At 50.9% G+C, this 19,267-nt stretch overlaps 5 pseudogenes; all 5 read right to left on the bottom strand.

Annotated features, from left to right (window-relative positions):
- Positions 1–2,439: 2,439 nt before the first annotated feature.
- LOC124580621 lies at positions 2,440–2,557 on the bottom strand (annotated as a pseudogene).
- Positions 2,558–6,573: 4,016 nt separating this feature from the next.
- Positions 6,574–6,691, bottom strand: LOC124580620 (annotated as a pseudogene).
- A 4,027-nt stretch (positions 6,692–10,718) lies between these two features.
- LOC124580619 lies at positions 10,719–10,836 on the bottom strand (annotated as a pseudogene).
- A 4,037-nt stretch (positions 10,837–14,873) lies between these two features.
- LOC124580618 lies at positions 14,874–14,991 on the bottom strand (annotated as a pseudogene).
- Positions 14,992–19,013: 4,022 nt separating this feature from the next.
- On the bottom strand, positions 19,014–19,131 carry LOC124580617 (annotated as a pseudogene).
- Positions 19,132–19,267: the final 136 nt, after the last annotated feature.

Raw genomic sequence — 19,267 nt, 5'->3', positions numbered from 1 at the left:
GACAAATATGTATGAAAGAATATTATATACATATAGCGAGGTGTCCACGAGATGGTGGTTGAGGGGAAGAGAGCGAGAGAGGGAGAGAGAGAGAAATAGAGAGACAGAGAGAGAGAGAGAGAGAGAGAGAGAGAGAGAGAGAGAGAGAGAGAGGGCGATACGGAACACATTTGAAACATAATTAAAGAATAATTCTATAAGTGGACAACTATATTCTAGATAAGTTTTACATGATTAAATATGGATTGAATATAGATGTTTCTTTTGTTAGTCTACTCACATAGTCATCTTCGGCGTAGTGATGTTTCGCACATTTTTAAGAACGCTACCTGGATATGCCCTATATGTGAAGCCGTAGCACTGCGGACACTGTTGTTGCACTGCACAAATTTTATACCGAACTCACATTTAACACACAACACTTTGGGGGCGTTGGAGGGTCTCTGCATCGGTGACGACGGAGGCGTGGAGGACTAGGGGGGGGCGTGGTGTGGCGGCAGCGGTGTCGGCGGCGTCGGCGGCGCCGGCGGCGTCGGCGGCGGCGGCAGCGTCGGCGGCGACGGCGGCGGCAGCGGCAGCGGCGGCGGCGGCGGCGCCGGCGGCGGCGGCGGCGGCGGCGGCGGCAGCGGCGGCGGCGGCGGCGGCGGAGACGTCGGAGGCGGTCGTGGCGTGTGGGGACGGAGGGCGTCCTTGAAGGCGGCGTCCAGCGCTATCTGAAGGTAGTTCTGGAACGTCTGCCTGTAGTTGTTTTTCCGCTTGGCTCGCTTGTGTTCCTCCCAGAGATCGGTGAGGAACTGCACTCCGTCCGTTTGTTTTTTTGCGATTATGGCGTGCGCTGTCATCGCGAACGTCCACATGGTCGCGACGCGTTTGGGACGTGGGAAACCTTTTGCAGCCGGGATCGTGAGGGCTGTGGCTTCTATAGTTCGGTGATCCGCCCTGTTCATGAGCGCCACCATTTTCCTGCATGTCTCCCATATCGCCTGACTTGTCGGACATGTGAAGCGGTGTTCCGCGGTGTCGATCTCGTTGCACACTTCGCAGTGCGGCGACTCGCGCATGGCAATGCGCGCTAGGCGCTCGTTCGTCGGTATCTTGTTGTGTACGACTTTGTACCACGTGTCTCTAGCTTCCGGGGGTATGGCTTTCTCAGAGAGATTCTTCCAGACTTGTGGCCAGTCGTGGTCTGGAAGATTCGTCTCTGTTCTGCTTCTTCCTTGTTTGCCTCTCAGTGCACGATAGATTTTCGCTGCAGTTCTCATCTCTTTCACTGCTAGCGTGGATGAGATGTAGCTACTGTCCATTACTATCTGCTTCAAGTAGCGCATCTTGTAGGGTATTCTACTGACATCTACCGGCGCTTCCCCGGAATCGGGTCTGTGTTCTTTCAGTAGAGACGACGTGGTACAGTCTACACTTCTGTCCTCCATTTGTAGAGCTCGGTGGAGCAACAGTGCCGCGCATTTTCTCGTGACATCTATCAGGCCCAGCCCCCCTTCTTCTCTAGGGAGGGTGCTGGTGGCTTGCGACACTTTGAGAATTTCCCGCCTCCACAGCAGGTAGTATACAGCGCTTCCTATAGACTTCCCTATTTCTGTTGGTACGTTCATGACTTGTGCCATGTACCAAGCCTTCGCCAGGATCGTTTCGTTGATCAGCTGTGCTTTCTGATCCAACGTCAGGTTTCTGTTGGCGTGTGTCCTGACGAGTCCTCTCGTGGTGTTCAGGATGTTCCGCCAGTTCTCTGCGGCCATTTTGAGTGGGCAGGCCTGCAGCTGAACACCTAGAACTTTATATCTGTCGGTCACCTGGTACCATGGTCTGGCCTCTCTCAGTTTCCCGTTCCCTATCGGGACGAGCACGGTTTTTTTGGGGTTGGTTTTGGCCCCAGATGCCTTCCCAAAAGACTCTATTATTGGGAGGACTTTGTCGATGTCCTCTTTACCGTCCACGAAAATGCTCAAGTCATCGGCATATGCCATACATGTCACGTTTATATCGTTCAGCTTGTAGCCGTTGACGGTGGCAGCGAGTTTCCTGAGGACTGGGTCGAGGGCTACTGTGAATAGTGCCATCGACAGTGGGCACCCTTGCCTCACAGATTTCCCCAGTTTTATCGGCGTAGATGTCCAGCCGTTTACAGTAACTCTTGACGTGGCATTTGTTAACATGTTTTTGATGACTTGAGCGAATTCGGAGCCAAAACCCAGTCTTGCCAAGGTCTTCAGCAGGTACCGGTGACCGATCCTGTCGAAGGCCTTTTGGAAGTCTACAGAGATGATCGCTGCAGTCGCTCTGTTGGATGCGGCGTGGGCTATAACGTCTCTGTACGTGCAGACGGCGTCGAAAATGTTTCTGCCTAACACTGCACATGTCTGCCATGGGCTGATTGCTTTTTTGAGGGCGAGCTTCATATTTTCCGCGACGCATTTCGCTACGAGCTTGTAGTCCCGGTGTTCCCAGGCGGTCACCCATCCAAGTACTAACCGGGCCCGATGTTGCTTAACTTCGGTGATCGGACGAGAACCGGTGTTTTCAACATGGTATGGCCGTTGGCGTCCTTATACTGTAGCCGCGCCACAGAAGAAGCGTTCGCCTCTTCTCCCAACACACGCAATCGCCGCTTTCCGTGGCACATTTGACGCAAAGCATGTCTTTCCACCTCGAAGGTGGCGCGGAGTGCGCGCTCGCCTCGGCGTCTCATAGGCGACTGCCGAACCAAGGTGAGGCGCACAACACAGCTGCTGGATGCACCGCCTGTCATTCGTTTGGTGCGTGCGGCCTCCGACACTGGCTGGCGACGCACCTTGTTCCTGTTATCCGGCGCGGGGCTTGCGCGCGGTGTCCTGCTGGACCGACGGAAGCTTTCTCACCTGCCTGACACGCGCCGCGCTTCCAGATATTTGCGTAATTTGCGCGGTGCATTCTCGCCTGCCTCCCCTTCCGTCCCGACTTGTCCCGACTTTGCTCGACTGCCGCTCGCTGCCGCTCGGGTCGCGGTCCATTTGACAGCACAAGCGCGAGAAACGTCTGCGGGAGGACAAATGAATCAATTTATGATTACAAATCGAATTTGGAGCTGTACGCCGCTGCAGAACGATAGGCGCTATCGTATTTCGGAGCATACCGCCCGATTCGTACTGTTTTGTCGTTTTCAAAGACTTCCTGGCAAACTTGGTTAGCACATTCTCCTTCAAACTGAGTTAGTTGCTGCAGTTTCGTTTCTTACGGCCGTTTAAAATGCTTAGGGAAGTCTCTTTGTCACAACAGAAAGGTGGTATGGAAAGAGGGCTGGCAGGAGTAGCGACTAAAAAGCGAAAAACGAACACAGCCAGAGTTCCCAGGCGCTCACCCAACTGAGTCCTAACGTTGTTGCTTCACTTCGGTGATCGGACGAGAACGGAAGATTTTATTTACTTATTTTTTTGTTTGTTTGCTTGCTTGCTTGCTTGTTTTTGTTTATTTACTTTGTGGAATTTAGCACTGCTACAAAGCAGTAGGCGCTGACGTATTTCAAAACTCATCTGTCGATTCGTAGTGTGTTGTTATTTCCGAGGCGTTCTAGCAATCTTCTTTCGCGCATTCTTGCTCAAACTGAGTCCATTACTGCAATTTCGTATCTTACGTTTGATACAGTGGTTTAAAATGCTTGTGGAAGCATCTTTGTCAACACCTGAAAGTTAGTATGAAAAGAGGGCTGGCAGGTGCAGCGACGTAAAAATGAAAAAATGAGATAGAGCCAACAGCACCTTTTTTTTTTTTAAAACGTAATAAACTTTTATTTACAAAATAACAAATACAGTCATGAGATTCCAAGGTATTTTCAATTTCAATTTCAGTTAGTTATCGAGTCTTTTTCTTTTCTTTACTGATATGTAACTTTGTTGCAATTGTCTGTTTCATTATATTTTGTGCATTTGCAGGTTGATTTACACTGTTGCACTGATTTGTAAGTCAGTGGAGCAAGAATATTTCATTTTTCAGTTTTGTTTGCGTTTTTGTTAAATTTTATGGGTTATTGATTCAAACACTTCTAAGTTCTTTACTTTAGGTCGAGTTTTTGGTCTGGTGCCATTATGTGGCTTGTAGCTATTATTAGAGATGTCTTATTGGCTAAGGCTTACATTTAAGAGACAAAGGACAATGACAAATATGTATGAAAGAATATTATATACATATAGCGAGGTGTCCACGAGATGGTGGTTGAGGGGAAGAGAGCGAGAGAGGGAGAGAGAGAGAAATAGAGAGACAGAGAGAGAGAGAGAGAGAGAGAGAGAGAGAGAGAGAGAGAGAGAGGGCGATACGGAACACATTTGAAACATAATTAAAGAATAATTCTATAAGTGGACAACTATATTCTAGATAAGTTTAACATGATTAAATATGGATTGAATATAGATGTTTCTTTTGTTAGTCTACTCACATAGTCATCTTCGGCGTAGTGATGTTTCGCACATTTTTAAGAACGCTACCTGGATATGCCCTATATGTGAAGCCGTAGCACTGCGGACACTGTTGTTGCACTGCACAAATTTTATACCGAACTCACATTTAACACACAACACTTTGGGGGCGTTGGAGGGTCTCTGCATCGGTGACGACGGAGGCGTGGAGGACTAGGGGGGGGCGTGGTGTGGCGGCAGCGGTGTCGGCGGCGCCGGCGGCGTCGGCGGCGGCGGCAGCGTCGGCGGCGACGGCGGCGGCAGCGGCAGCGGCGGCGGCGGCGGCGCCGGCGGCGGCGGCGGCGGCGGCGGCGGCAGCGGCGGCGGCGGCGGCGGCGGAGACGTCGGAGGCGGTCGTGGCGTGTGGGGACGGAGGGCGTCCTTGAAGGCGGCGTCCAGCGCTATCTGAAGGTAGTTCTGGAACGTCTGCCTGTAGTTGTTTTTCCGCTTGGCTCGCTTGTGTTCCTCCCAGAGATCGGTGAGGAACTGCACTCCGTCCGTTTGTTTTTTTGCGATTATGGCGTGCGCTGTCATCGCGAACGTCCACATGGTCGCGACGCGTTTGGGACGTGGGAAACCTTTTGCAGCCGGGATCGTGAGGGCTGTGGCTTCTATAGTTCGGTGATCCGCCCTGTTCATGAGCGCCACCATTTTCCTGCATGTCTCCCATATCGCCTGACTTGTCGGACATGTGAAGCGGTGTTCCGCGGTGTCGATCTCGTTGCACACTTCGCAGTGCGGCGACTCGCGCATGGCAATGCGCGCTAGGCGCTCGTTCGTCGGTATCTTGTTGTGTACGACTTTGTACCACGTGTCTCTAGCTTCCGGGGGTATGGCTTTCTCAGAGAGATTCTTCCAGACTTGTGGCCAGTCGTGGTCTGGAAGATTCGTCTCTGTTCTGCTTCTTCCTTGTTTGCCTCTCAGTGCACGATAGATTTTCGCTGCAGTTCTCATCTCTTTCACTGCTAGCGTGGATGAGATGTAGCTACTGTCCATTACTATCTGCTTCAAGTAGCGCATCTTGTAGGGTATTCTACTGACATCTACCGGCGCTTCCCCGGAATCGGGTCTGTGTTCTTTCAGTAGAGACGACGTGGTACAGTCTACACTTCTGTCCTCCATTTGTAGAGCTCGGTGGAGCAACAGTGCCGCGCATTTTCTCGTGACATCTATCAGGCCCAGCCCCCCTTCTTCTCTAGGGAGGGTGCTGGTGGCTTGCGACACTTTGAGAATTTCCCGCCTCCACAGCAGGTAGTATACAGCGCTTCCTATAGACTTCCCTATTTCTGTTGGTACGTTCATGACTTGTGCCATGTACCAAGCCTTCGCCAGGATCGTTTCGTTGATCAGCTGTGCTTTCTGATCCAACGTCAGGTTTCTGTTGGCGTGTGTCCTGACGAGTCCTCTCGTGGTGTTCAGGATGTTCCGCCAGTTCTCTGCGGCCATTTTGAGTGGGCAGGCCTGCAGCTGAACACCTAGAACTTTATATCTGTCGGTCACCTGGTACCATGGTCTGGCCTCTCTCAGTTTCCCGTTCCCTATCGGGACGAGCACGGTTTTTTTGGGGTTGGTTTTGGCCCCAGATGCCTTCCCAAAAGACTCTATTATTGGGAGGACTTTGTCGATGTCCTCTTTACCGTCCACGAAAATGCTCAAGTCATCGGCATATGCCATACATGTCACGTTTATATCGTTCAGCTTGTAGCCGTTGACGGTGGCAGCGAGTTTCCTGAGGACTGGGTCGAGGGCTACTGTGAATAGTGCCATCGACAGTGGGCACCCTTGCCTCACAGATTTCCCCAGTTTTATCGGCGTAGATGTCCAGCCGTTTACAGTAACTCTTGACGTGGCATTTGTTAACATGTTTTTGATGACTTGAGCGAATTCGGAGCCAAAACCCAGTCTTGCCAAGGTCTTCAGCAGGTACCGGTGACCGATCCTGTCGAAGGCCTTTTGGAAGTCTACAGAGATGATCGCTGCAGTCGCTCTGTTGGATGCGGCGTGGGCTATAACGTCTCTGTACGTGCAGACGGCGTCGAAAATGTTTCTGCCTAACACTGCACATGTCTGCCATGGGCTGATTGCTTTTTTGAGGGCGAGCTTCATATTTTCCGCGACGCATTTCGCTACGAGCTTGTAGTCCCGGTGTTCCCAGGCGGTCACCCATCCAAGTACTAACCGGGCCCGATGTTGCTTAACTTCGGTGATCGGACGAGAACCGGTGTTTTCAACATGGTATGGCCGTTGGCGTCCTTATACTGTAGCCGCGCCACAGAAGAAGCGTTCGCCTCTTCTCCCAACACACGCAATCGCCGCTTTCCGTGGCACATTTGACGCAAAGCATGTCTTTCCACCTCGAAGGTGGCGCGGAGTGCGCGCTCGCCTCGGCGTCTCATAGGCGACTGCCGAACCAAGGTGAGGCGCACAACACAGCTGCTGGATGCACCGCCTGTCATTCGTTTGGTGCGTGCGGCCTCCGACACTGGCTGGCGACGCACCTTGTTCCTGTTATCCGGCGCGGGGCTTGCGCGCGGTGTCCTGCTGGACCGACGGAAGCTTTCTCACCTGCCTGACACGCGCCGCGCTTCCAGATATTTGCGTAATTTGCGCGGTGCATTCTCGCCTGCCTCCCCTTCCGTCCCGACTTGTCCCGACTTTGCTCGACTGCCGCTCGCTGCCGCTCGGGTCGCGGTCCATTTGACAGCACAAGCGCGAGAAACGTCTGCGGGAGGACAAATGAATCAATTTATGATTACAAATCGAATTTGGAGCTGTACGCCGCTGCAGAACGATAGGCGCTATCGTATTTCGGAGCATACCGCCCGATTCGTACTGTTTTGTCGTTTTCAAAGACTTCCTGGCAAACTTGGTTAGCACATTCTCCTTCAAACTGAGTTAGTTGCTGCAGTTTCGTTTCTTACGGCCGTTTAAAATGCTTAGGGAAGTCTCTTTGTCACAACAGAAAGGTGGTATGGAAAGAGGGCTGGCAGGAGTAGCGACTAAAAAGCGAAAAACGAACACAGCCAGAGTTCCCAGGCGCTCACCCAACTGAGTCCTAACGTTGTTGCTTCACTTCGGTGATCGGACGAGAACGGAAGATTTTATTTACTTATTTTTTTGTTTGTTTGCTTGCTTGCTTGCTTGTTTTTGTTTATTTACTTTGTGGAATTTAGCACTGCTACAAAGCAGTAGGCGCTGACGTATTTCAAAACTCATCTGTCGATTCGTAGTGTGTTGTTATTTCCGAGGCGTTCTAGCAATCTTCTTTCGCGCATTCTTGCTCAAACTGAGTCCATTACTGCAATTTCGTATCTTACGTTTGATACAGTGGTTTAAAATGCTTGTGGAAGCATCTTTGTCAACACCTGAAAGTTAGTATGAAAAGAGGGCTGGCAGGTGCAGCGACGTAAAAATGAAAAAATGAGATAGAGCCAACAGCACCTTTTTTTTTTTTAAAACGTAATAAACTTTTATTTACAAAATAACAAATACAGTCATGAGATTCCAAGGTATTTTCAATTTCAATTTCAGTTAGTTATCGAGTCTTTTTCTTTTCTTTACTGATATGTAACTTTGTTGCAATTGTCTGTTTCATTATATTTTGTGCATTTGCAGGTTGATTTACACTGTTGCACTGATTTGTAAGTCAGTGGAGCAAGAATATTTCATTTTTCAGTTTTGTTTGCGTTTTTGTTAAATTTTATGGGTTATTGATTCAAACACTTCTAAGTTCTTTACTTTAGGTCGAGTTTTTGGTCTGGTGCCATTATGTGGCTTGTAGCTATTATTAGAGATGTCTTATTGGCTAAGGCTTACATTTAAGAGACAAAGGACAATGACAAATATGTATGAAAGAATATTATATACATATAGCGAGGTGTCCACGAGATGGTGGTTGAGGGGAAGAGAGCGAGAGAGGGAGAGAGAGAGAAATAGAGAGACAGAGAGAGAGAGAGAGAGAGAGAGAGAGAGAGAGAGAGAGAGAGAGAGGGCGATACGGAACACATTTGAAACATAATTAAAGAATAATTCTATAAGTGGACAACTATATTCTAGATAAGTTTTACATGATTAAATATGGATTGAATATAGATGTTTCTTTTGTTAGTCTACTCACATAGTCATCTTCGGCGTAGTGATGTTTCGCACATTTTTAAGAACGCTACCTGGATATGCCCTATATGTGAAGCCGTAGCACTGCGGACACTGTTGTTGCACTGCACAAATTTTATACCGAACTCACATTTAACACACAACACTTTGGGGGCGTTGGAGGGTCTCTGCATCGGTGACGACGGAGGCGTGGAGGACTAGGGGGGGGCGTGGTGTGGCGGCAGCGGTGTCGGCGGCGTCGGCGGCGCCGGCGGCGTCGGCGGCGGCGGCAGCGTCGGCGGCGACGGCGGCGGCAGCGGCAGCGGCGGCGGCGGCGGCGCCGGCGGCGGCGGCGGCGGCGGCGGCGGCAGCGGCGGCGGCGGCGGCGGCGGAGACGTCGGAGGCGGTCGTGGCGTGTGGGGACGGAGGGCGTCCTTGAAGGCGGCGTCCAGCGCTATCTGAAGGTAGTTCTGGAACGTCTGCCTGTAGTTGTTTTTCCGCTTGGCTCGCTTGTGTTCCTCCCAGAGATCGGTGAGGAACTGCACTCCGTCCGTTTGTTTTTTTGCGATTATGGCGTGCGCTGTCATCGCGAACGTCCACATGGTCGCGACGCGTTTGGGACGTGGGAAACCTTTTGCAGCCGGGATCGTGAGGGCTGTGGCTTCTATAGTTCGGTGATCCGCCCTGTTCATGAGCGCCACCATTTTCCTGCATGTCTCCCATATCGCCTGACTTGTCGGACATGTGAAGCGGTGTTCCGCGGTGTCGATCTCGTTGCACACTTCGCAGTGCGGCGACTCGCGCATGGCAATGCGCGCTAGGCGCTCGTTCGTCGGTATCTTGTTGTGTACGACTTTGTACCACGTGTCTCTAGCTTCCGGGGGTATGGCTTTCTCAGAGAGATTCTTCCAGACTTGTGGCCAGTCGTGGTCTGGAAGATTCGTCTCTGTTCTGCTTCTTCCTTGTTTGCCTCTCAGTGCACGATAGATTTTCGCTGCAGTTCTCATCTCTTTCACTGCTAGCGTGGATGAGATGTAGCTACTGTCCATTACTATCTGCTTCAAGTAGCGCATCTTGTAGGGTATTCTACTGACATCTACCGGCGCTTCCCCGGAATCGGGTCTGTGTTCTTTCAGTAGAGACGACGTGGTACAGTCTACACTTCTGTCCTCCATTTGTAGAGCTCGGTGGAGCAACAGTGCCGCGCATTTTCTCGTGACATCTATCAGGCCCAGCCCCCCTTCTTCTCTAGGGAGGGTGCTGGTGGCTTGCGACACTTTGAGAATTTCCCGCCTCCACAGCAGGTAGTATACAGCGCTTCCTATAGACTTCCCTATTTCTGTTGGTACGTTCATGACTTGTGCCATGTACCAAGCCTTCGCCAGGATCGTTTCGTTGATCAGCTGTGCTTTCTGATCCAACGTCAGGTTTCTGTTGGCGTGTGTCCTGACGAGTCCTCTCGTGGTGTTCAGGATGTTCCGCCAGTTCTCTGCGGCCATTTTGAGTGGGCAGGCCTGCAGCTGAACACCTAGAACTTTATATCTGTCGGTCACCTGGTACCATGGTCTGGCCTCTCTCAGTTTCCCGTTCCCTATCGGGACGAGCACGGTTTTTTTGGGGTTGGTTTTGGCCCCAGATGCCTTCCCAAAAGACTCTATTATTGGGAGGACTTTGTCGATGTCCTCTTTACCGTCCACGAAAATGCTCAAGTCATCGGCATATGCCATACATGTCACGTTTATATCGTTCAGCTTGTAGCCGTTGACGGTGGCAGCGAGTTTCCTGAGGACTGGGTCGAGGGCTACTGTGAATAGTGCCATCGACAGTGGGCACCCTTGCCTCACAGATTTCCCCAGTTTTATCGGCGTAGATGTCCAGCCGTTTACAGTAACTCTTGACGTGGCATTTGTTAACATGTTTTTGATGACTTGAGCGAATTCGGAGCCAAAACCCAGTCTTGCCAAGGTCTTCAGCAGGTACCGGTGACCGATCCTGTCGAAGGCCTTTTGGAAGTCTACAGAGATGATCGCTGCAGTCGCTCTGTTGGATGCGGCGTGGGCTATAACGTCTCTGTACGTGCAGACGGCGTCGAAAATGTTTCTGCCTAACACTGCACATGTCTGCCATGGGCTGATTGCTTTTTTGAGGGCGAGCTTCATATTTTCCGCGACGCATTTCGCTACGAGCTTGTAGTCCCGGTGTTCCCAGGCGGTCACCCATCCAAGTACTAACCGGGCCCGATGTTGCTTAACTTCGGTGATCGGACGAGAACCGGTGTTTTCAACATGGTATGGCCGTTGGCGTCCTTATACTGTAGCCGCGCCACAGAAGAAGCGTTCGCCTCTTCTCCCAACACACGCAATCGCCGCTTTCCGTGGCACATTTGACGCAAAGCATGTCTTTCCACCTCGAAGGTGGCGCGGAGTGCGCGCTCGCCTCGGCGTCTCATAGGCGACTGCCGAACCAAGGTGAGGCGCACAACACAGCTGCTGGATGCACCGCCTGTCATTCGTTTGGTGCGTGCGGCCTCCGACACTGGCTGGCGACGCACCTTGTTCCTGTTATCCGGCGCGGGGCTTGCGCGCGGTGTCCTGCTGGACCGACGGAAGCTTTCTCACCTGCCTGACACGCGCCGCGCTTCCAGATATTTGCGTAATTTGCGCGGTGCATTCTCGCCTGCCTCCCCTTCCGTCCCGACTTGTCCCGACTTTGCTCGACTGCCGCTCGCTGCCGCTCGGGTCGCGGTCCATTTGACAGCACAAGCGCGAGAAACGTCTGCGGGAGGACAAATGAATCAATTTATGATTACAAATCGAATTTGGAGCTGTACGCCGCTGCAGAACGATAGGCGCTATCGTATTTCGGAGCATACCGCCCGATTCGTACTGTTTTGTCGTTTTCAAAGACTTCCTGGCAAACTTGGTTAGCACATTCTCCTTCAAACTGAGTTAGTTGCTGCAGTTTCGTTTCTTACGGCCGTTTAAAATGCTTAGGGAAGTCTCTTTGTCACAACAGAAAGGTGGTATGGAAAGAGGGCTGGCAGGAGTAGCGACTAAAAAGCGAAAAACGAACACAGCCAGAGTTCCCAGGCGCTCACCCAACTGAGTCCTAACGTTGTTGCTTCACTTCGGTGATCGGACGAGAACGGAAGATTTTATTTACTTATTTTTTTGTTTGTTTGCTTGCTTGCTTGCTTGTTTTTGTTTATTTACTTTGTGGAATTTAGCACTGCTACAAAGCAGTAGGCGCTGACGTATTTCAAAACTCATCTGTCGATTCGTAGTGTGTTGTTATTTCCGAGGCGTTCTAGCAATCTTCTTTCGCGCATTCTTGCTCAAACTGAGTCCATTACTGCAATTTCGTATCTTACGTTTGATACAGTGGTTTAAAATGCTTGTGGAAGCATCTTTGTCAACACCTGAAAGTTAGTATGAAAAGAGGGCTGGCAGGTGCAGCGACGTAAAAATGAAAAAATGAGATAGAGCCAACAGCACCTTTTTTTTTTTTAAAACGTAATAAACTTTTATTTACAAAATAACAAATACAGTCATGAGATTCCAAGGTATTTTCAATTTCAATTTCAGTTAGTTATCGAGTCTTTTTCTTTTCTTTACTGATATGTAACTTTGTTGCAATTGTCTGTTTCATTATATTTTGTGCATTTGCAGGTTGATTTACACTGTTGCACTGATTTGTAAGTCAGTGGAGCAAGAATATTTCATTTTTCAGTTTTGTTTGCGTTTTTGTTAAATTTTATGGGTTATTGATTCAAACACTTCTAAGTTCTTTACTTTAGGTCGAGTTTTTGGTCTGGTGCCATTATGTGGCTTGTAGCTATTATTAGAGATGTCTTATTGGCTAAGGCTTACATTTAAGAGACAAAGGACAATGACAAATATGTATGAAAGAATATTATATACATATAGCGAGGTGTCCACGAGATGGTGGTTGAGGGGAAGAGAGCGAGAGAGGGAGAGAGAGAGAAATAGAGAGACAGAGAGAGAGAGAGAGAGAGAGAGAGAGAGAGAGAGAGAGAGAGAGGGCGATACGGAACACATTTGAAACATAATTAAAGAATAATTCTATAAGTGGACAACTATATTCTAGATAAGTTTAACATGATTAAATATGGATTGAATATAGATGTTTCTTTTGTTAGTCTACTCACATAGTCATCTTCGGCGTAGTGATGTTTCGCACATTTTTAAGAACGCTACCTGGATATGCCCTATATGTGAAGCCGTAGCACTGCGGACACTGTTGTTGCACTGCACAAATTTTATACCGAACTCACATTTAACACACAACACTTTGGGGGCGTTGGAGGGTCTCTGCATCGGTGACGACGGAGGCGTGGAGGACTAGGGGGGGGCGTGGTGTGGCGGCAGCGGTGTCGGCGGCGTCGGCGGCGCCGGCGGCGTCGGCGGCGGCGGCAGCGTCGGCGGCGACGGCGGCGGCAGCGGCAGCGGCGGCGGCGGCGGCGCCGGCGGCGGCGGCGGCGGCGGCGGCGGCAGCGGCGGCGGCGGCGGCGGCGGAGACGTCGGAGGCGGTCGTGGCGTGTGGGGACGGAGGGCGTCCTTGAAGGCGGCGTCCAGCGCTATCTGAAGGTAGTTCTGGAACGTCTGCCTGTAGTTGTTTTTCCGCTTGGCTCGCTTGTGTTCCTCCCAGAGATCGGTGAGGAACTGCACTCCGTCCGTTTGTTTTTTTGCGATTATGGCGTGCGCTGTCATCGCGAACGTCCACATGGTCGCGACGCGTTTGGGACGTGGGAAACCTTTTGCAGCCGGGATCGTGAGGGCTGTGGCTTCTATAGTTCGGTGATCCGCCCTGTTCATGAGCGCCACCATTTTCCTGCATGTCTCCCATATCGCCTGACTTGTCGGACATGTGAAGCGGTGTTCCGCGGTGTCGATCTCGTTGCACACTTCGCAGTGCGGCGACTCGCGCATGGCAATGCGCGCTAGGCGCTCGTTCGTCGGTATCTTGTTGTGTACGACTTTGTACCACGTGTCTCTAGCTTCCGGGGGTATGGCTTTCTCAGAGAGATTCTTCCAGACTTGTGGCCAGTCGTGGTCTGGAAGATTCGTCTCTGTTCTGCTTCTTCCTTGTTTGCCTCTCAGTGCACGATAGATTTTCGCTGCAGTTCTCATCTCTTTCACTGCTAGCGTGGATGAGATGTAGCTACTGTCCATTACTATCTGCTTCAAGTAGCGCATCTTGTAGGGTATTCTACTGACATCTACCGGCGCTTCCCCGGAATCGGGTCTGTGTTCTTTCAGTAGAGACGACGTGGTACAGTCTACACTTCTGTCCTCCATTTGTAGAGCTCGGTGGAGCAACAGTGCCGCGCATTTTCTCGTGACATCTATCAGGCCCAGCCCCCCTTCTTCTCTAGGGAGGGTGCTGGTGGCTTGCGACACTTTGAGAATTTCCCGCCTCCACAGCAGGTAGTATACAGCGCTTCCTATAGACTTCCCTATTTCTGTTGGTACGTTCATGACTTGTGCCATGTACCAAGCCTTCGCCAGGATCGTTTCGTTGATCAGCTGTGCTTTCTGATCCAACGTCAGGTTTCTGTTGGCGTGTGTCCTGACGAGTCCTCTCGTGGTGTTCAGGATGTTCCGCCAGTTCTCTGCGGCCATTTTGAGTGGGCAGGCCTGCAGCTGAACACCTAGAACTTTATATCTGTCGGTCACCTGGTACCATGGTCTGGCCTCTCTCAGTTTCCCGTTCCCTATCGGGACGAGCACGGTTTTTTTGGGGTTGGTTTTGGCCCCAGATGCCTTCCCAAAAGACTCTATTATTGGGAGGACTTTGTCGATGTCCTCTTTACCGTCCACGAAAATGCTCAAGTCATCGGCATATGCCATACATGTCACGTTTATATCGTTCAGCTTGTAGCCGTTGACGGTGGCAGCGAGTTTCCTGAGGACTGGGTCGAGGGCTACTGTGAATAGTGCCATCGACAGTGGGCACCCTTGCCTCACAGATTTCCCCAGTTTTATCCCCAGTTTTATCGGCGTAGATGTCCAGCCGTTTACAGTAACTCTTGACGTGGCATTTGTTAACATGTTTTTGATGACTTGAGCGAATTCGGAGCCAAAACCCAGTCTTGCCAAGGTCTTCAGCAGGTACCGGTGACCGATCCTGTCGAAGGCCTTTTGGAAGTCTACAGAGATGATCGCTGCAGTCGCTCTGTTGGATGCGGCGTGGGCTATAACGTCTCTGTACGTGCAGACGGCGTCGAAAATGTTTCTGCCTAACACTGCACATGTCTGCCATGGGCTGATTGCTTTTTTGAGGGCGAGCTTCATATTTTCCGCGACGCATTTCGCTACGAGCTTGTAGTCCCGGTGTTCCCAGGCGGTCACCCATCCAAGTACTAACCGGGCCCGATGTTGCTTAACTTCGGTGATCGGACGAGAACCGGTGTTTTCAACATGGTATGGCCGTTGGCGTCCTTATACTGTAGCCGCGCCACAGAAGAAGCGTTCGCCTCTTCTCCCAACACACGCAATCGCCGCTTTCCGTGGCACATTTGACGCAAAGCATGTCTTTCCACCTCGAAGGTGGCGCGGAGTGCGCGCTCGCCTCGGCGTCTCATAGGCGACTGCCGAACCAAGGTGAGGCGCACAACACAGCTGCTGGATGCACCGCCTGTCATTCGTTTGGTGCGTGCGGCCTCCGACACTGGCTGGCGACGCACCTTGTTCCTGTTATCCGGCGCGGGGCTTGCGCGCGGTGTCCTGCTGGACCGACGGAAGCTTTCTCACCTGCCTGACACGCGCCGCGCTTCCAGATATTTGCGTAATTTGCGCGGTGCATTCTCGCCTGCCTCCCCTTCCGTCCCGACTTGTCCCGACTTTGCTCGACTGCCGCTCGCTGCCGCTCGGGTCGCGGTCCATTTGACAGCACAAGCGCGAGAAACGTCTGCGGGAGGACAAATGAATCAATTTATGATTACAAATCGAATTTGGAGCTGTACGCCGCTGCAGAACGATAGGCGCTATCGTATTTCGGAGCATACCGCCCGATTCGTACTGTTTTGTCGTTTTCAAAGACTTCCTGGCAAACTTGGTTAGCACATTCTCCTTCAAACTGAGTTAGTTGCTGCAGTTTCGTTTCTTACGGCCGTTTAAAATGCTTAGGGAAGTCTCTTTGTCACAACAGAAAGGTGGTATGGAAAGAGGGCTGGCAGGAGTAGCGACTAAAAAGCGAAAAACGAACACAGCCAGAGTTCCCAGGCGCTCACCCAACTGAGTCCTAACGTTGTTGCTTCACTTCGGTGATCGGACGAGAACGGAAGATTTTATTTACTTATTTTTTTGTTTGTTTGCTTGCTTGCTTGCTTGTTTTTGTTTATTTACTTTGTGGAATTTAGCACTGCTACAAAGCAGTAGGCGCTGACGTATTTCAAAACTCATCTGTCGATTCGTAGTGTGTTGTTATTTCCGAGGCGTTCTAGCAATCTTCTTTCGCGCATTCTTGCTCAAACTGAGTCCATTACTGCAATTTCGTATCTTACGTTTGATACAGTGGTTTAAAATGCTTGTGGAAGCATCTTTGTCAACACCTGAAAGTTAGTATGAAAAGAGGGCTGGCAGGTGCAGCGACGTAAAAATGAAAAAATGAGATAGAGCCAACAGCACCTTTTTTTTTTTTAAAACGTAATAAACTTTTATTTACAAAATAACAAATACAGTCATGAGATTCCAAGGTATTTTCAATTTCAATTTCAGTTAGTTATCGAGTCTTTTTCTTTTCTTTACTGATATGTAACTTTGTTGCAATTGTCTGTTTCATTATATTTTGTGCATTTGCAGGTTGATTTACACTGTTGCACTGATTTGTAAGTCAGTGGAGCAAGAATATTTCATTTTTCAGTTTTGTTTGCGTTTTTGTTAAATTTTATGGGTTATTGATTCAAACACTTCTAAGTTCTTTACTTTAGGTCGAGTTTTTGGTCTGGTGCCATTATGTGGCTTGTAGCTATTATTAGAGATGTCTTATTGGCTAAGGCTTACATTTAAGAGACAAAGGACAATGACAAATATGTATGAAAGAATATTATATACATATAGCGAGGTGTCCACGAGATGGTGGTTGAGGGGAAGAGAGCGAGAGGGGGAGAGAGAGAGAAATAGAGAGACAGAGAGAGAGAGAGAGAGAGAGAGAGAGAGAGAGAGAGAGGGCGATACGGAACACATTTGAAACATAATTAAAGAATAATTCTATAAGTGGACAACTATATTCTAGATAAGTTTAACATGATTAAATATGGATTGAATATAGATGTTTCTTTTGTTAGTCTACTCACATAGTCATCTTCGGCGTAGTGATGTTTCGCACATTTTTAAGAACGCTACCTGGATATGCCCTATATGTGAAGCCGTAGCACTGCGGACACTGTTGTTGCACTGCACAAATTTTATACCGAACTCACATTTAACACACAACACTTTGGGGGCGTTGGAGGGTCTCTGCATCGGTGACGACGGAGGCGTGGAGGACTAGGGGGGGGCGTGGTGTGGCGGCAGCGGTGTCGGCGGCGTCGGCGGCGCCGGCGGCGTCGGCGGCGGCGGCAGCGTCGGCGGCGACGGCGGCGGCAGCGGCAGCGGCGGCGGCGGCGGCGCCGGCGGCGGCGGCGGCGGCGGCGGCGGCGGCAGCGGCGGCGGCGGCGGCGGCGGAGACGTCGGAGGCGGTCGTGGCGTGTGGGGACGGAGGGCGTCCTTGAAGGCGGCGTCCAGCGCTATCTGAAGGTAGTTCTGGAACGTCTGCCTGTAGTTGTTTTTCCGCTTGGCTCGCTTGTGTTCCTCCCAGAGATCGGTGAGGAACTGCACTCCGTCCGTTTGTTTTTTTGCGATTATGGCGTGCGCTGTCATCGCGAACGTCCACATGGTCGCGACGCGTTTGGGACGTGGGAAACCTTTTGCAGCCGGGATCGTGAGGGCTGTGGCTTCTATAGTTCGGTGATCCGCCCTGTTCATGAGCGCCACCATTTTCCTGCATGTCTCCCATATCGCCTGACTTGTCGGACATGTGAAGCGGTGTTCCGCGGTGTCGATCTCGTTGCACACTTCGCAGTGCGGCGACTCGCGCATGGCAATGCGCGCTAGGCGCTCGTTCGTCGGTATCTTGTTGTGTACGACTTTGTACCACGTGTCTCTAGCTTCCGGGGGTATGGCTTTCTCAGAGAGATTCTTCCAGACTTGTGGCCAGTCGTGGTCTGGAAGATTCGTCTCTGTTCTGCTTCTTCCTTGTTTGCCTCTCAGTGCACGATAGATTTTCGCTGCAGTTCTCATCTCTTTCACTGCTAGCGTGGATGAGATGTAGCTACTGTCCATTACTATCTGCTTCAAGTAGCGCATCTTGTAGGGTATTCTACTGACATCTACCGGCGCTTCCCCGGAATCGGGTCTGTGTTCTTTCAGTAGAGACGACGTGGTACAGTCTACACTTCTGTCCTCCATTTGTAGAGCTCGGTGGAGCAACAGTGCCGCGCATTTTCTCGTGACATCTATCAGGCCCAGCCCCCCTTCTTCTCTAGGGAGGGTGCTGGTGGCTTGCGACACTTTGAGAATTTCCCGCCTCCACAGCAGGTAGTATACAGCGCTTCCTATAGACTTCCCTATTTCTGTTGGTACGTTCATGACTTGTGCCATGTACCAAGCCTTCGCCAGGATCGTTTCGTTGATCAGCTGTGCTTTCTGATCCAACGTCAGGTTTCTGTTGGCGTGTGTCCTGACGAGTCCTCTCGTGGTGTTCAGGATGTTCCGCCAGTTCTCTGCGGCCATTTTGAGTGGGCAGGCCTGCAGCTGAACACCTAGAACTTTATATCTGTCGGTCACCTGGTACCATGGTCTGGCCTCTCTCAGTTTCCCGTTCCCTATCGGGACGAGCACGGTTTTTTTGGGGTTGGTTTTGGCCCCAGATGCCTTCCCAAAAGACTCTATTATTGGGAGGACTTTGTCGATGTCCTCTTTACCGTCCACGAAAATGCTCAAGTCATCGGCATATGCCATACATGTCACGTTTATATCGTTCAGCTTGTAGCCGTTGACGGTGGCAGCGAGTTTCCTGAGGACTGGGTCGAGGGCTACTGTGAATAGTGCCATCGACAGTGGGCACCCTTGCCTCACAGATTTCCCCAGTTTTATCGGCGTAGATGTCCAGCCGTTTACAGTAACTCTTGACGTGGCATTTGTTAACATGTTTTTGATGACTTGAGCGAATTCGGAGCCAAAACCCAGTCTTGCCAAGGTCTTCAGCAGGTACCGGTGACCGATCCTGTCGAAGGCCTTTTGGAAGTCTACAGAGATGATCGCTGCAGTCGCTCTGTTGGATGCGGCGTGGGCTATAACGTCTCTGTACGTGCAGACGGCGTCGAAAATGTTTCTGCCTAACACTGCACATGTCTGCCATGGGCTGATTGCTTTTTTGAGGGCGAGCTTCATATTTTCCGCGACGCATTTCGCTACGAGCTTGTAGTCCCGGTGTTCCCAGGCGGTCACCCATCCAAGTACTAACCGGGCCCGATGTTGCTTAACTTCGGTGATCGGACGAGAACCGGTGTTTTCAACATGGTATGGCCGTTGGCGTCCTTATACTGTAGCCGCGCCACAGAAGAAGCGTTCGCCTCTTCTCCCAACACACGCAATCGCCGCTTTCCGTGGCACATTTGACGCAAAGCATGTCTTTCCACCTCGAAGGTGGCGCGGAGTGCGCGCTCGCCT

Source organism: Schistocerca americana, unplaced genomic scaffold (genome assembly GCF_021461395.2).
Source record: "Schistocerca americana isolate TAMUIC-IGC-003095 unplaced genomic scaffold, iqSchAmer2.1 HiC_scaffold_338, whole genome shotgun sequence".
In the NCBI taxonomy this organism is placed as follows: Eukaryota; Metazoa; Arthropoda; class Insecta; order Orthoptera; family Acrididae; genus Schistocerca; species Schistocerca americana.
This window is presented reverse-complemented; position numbering and strand designations above follow the sequence as displayed.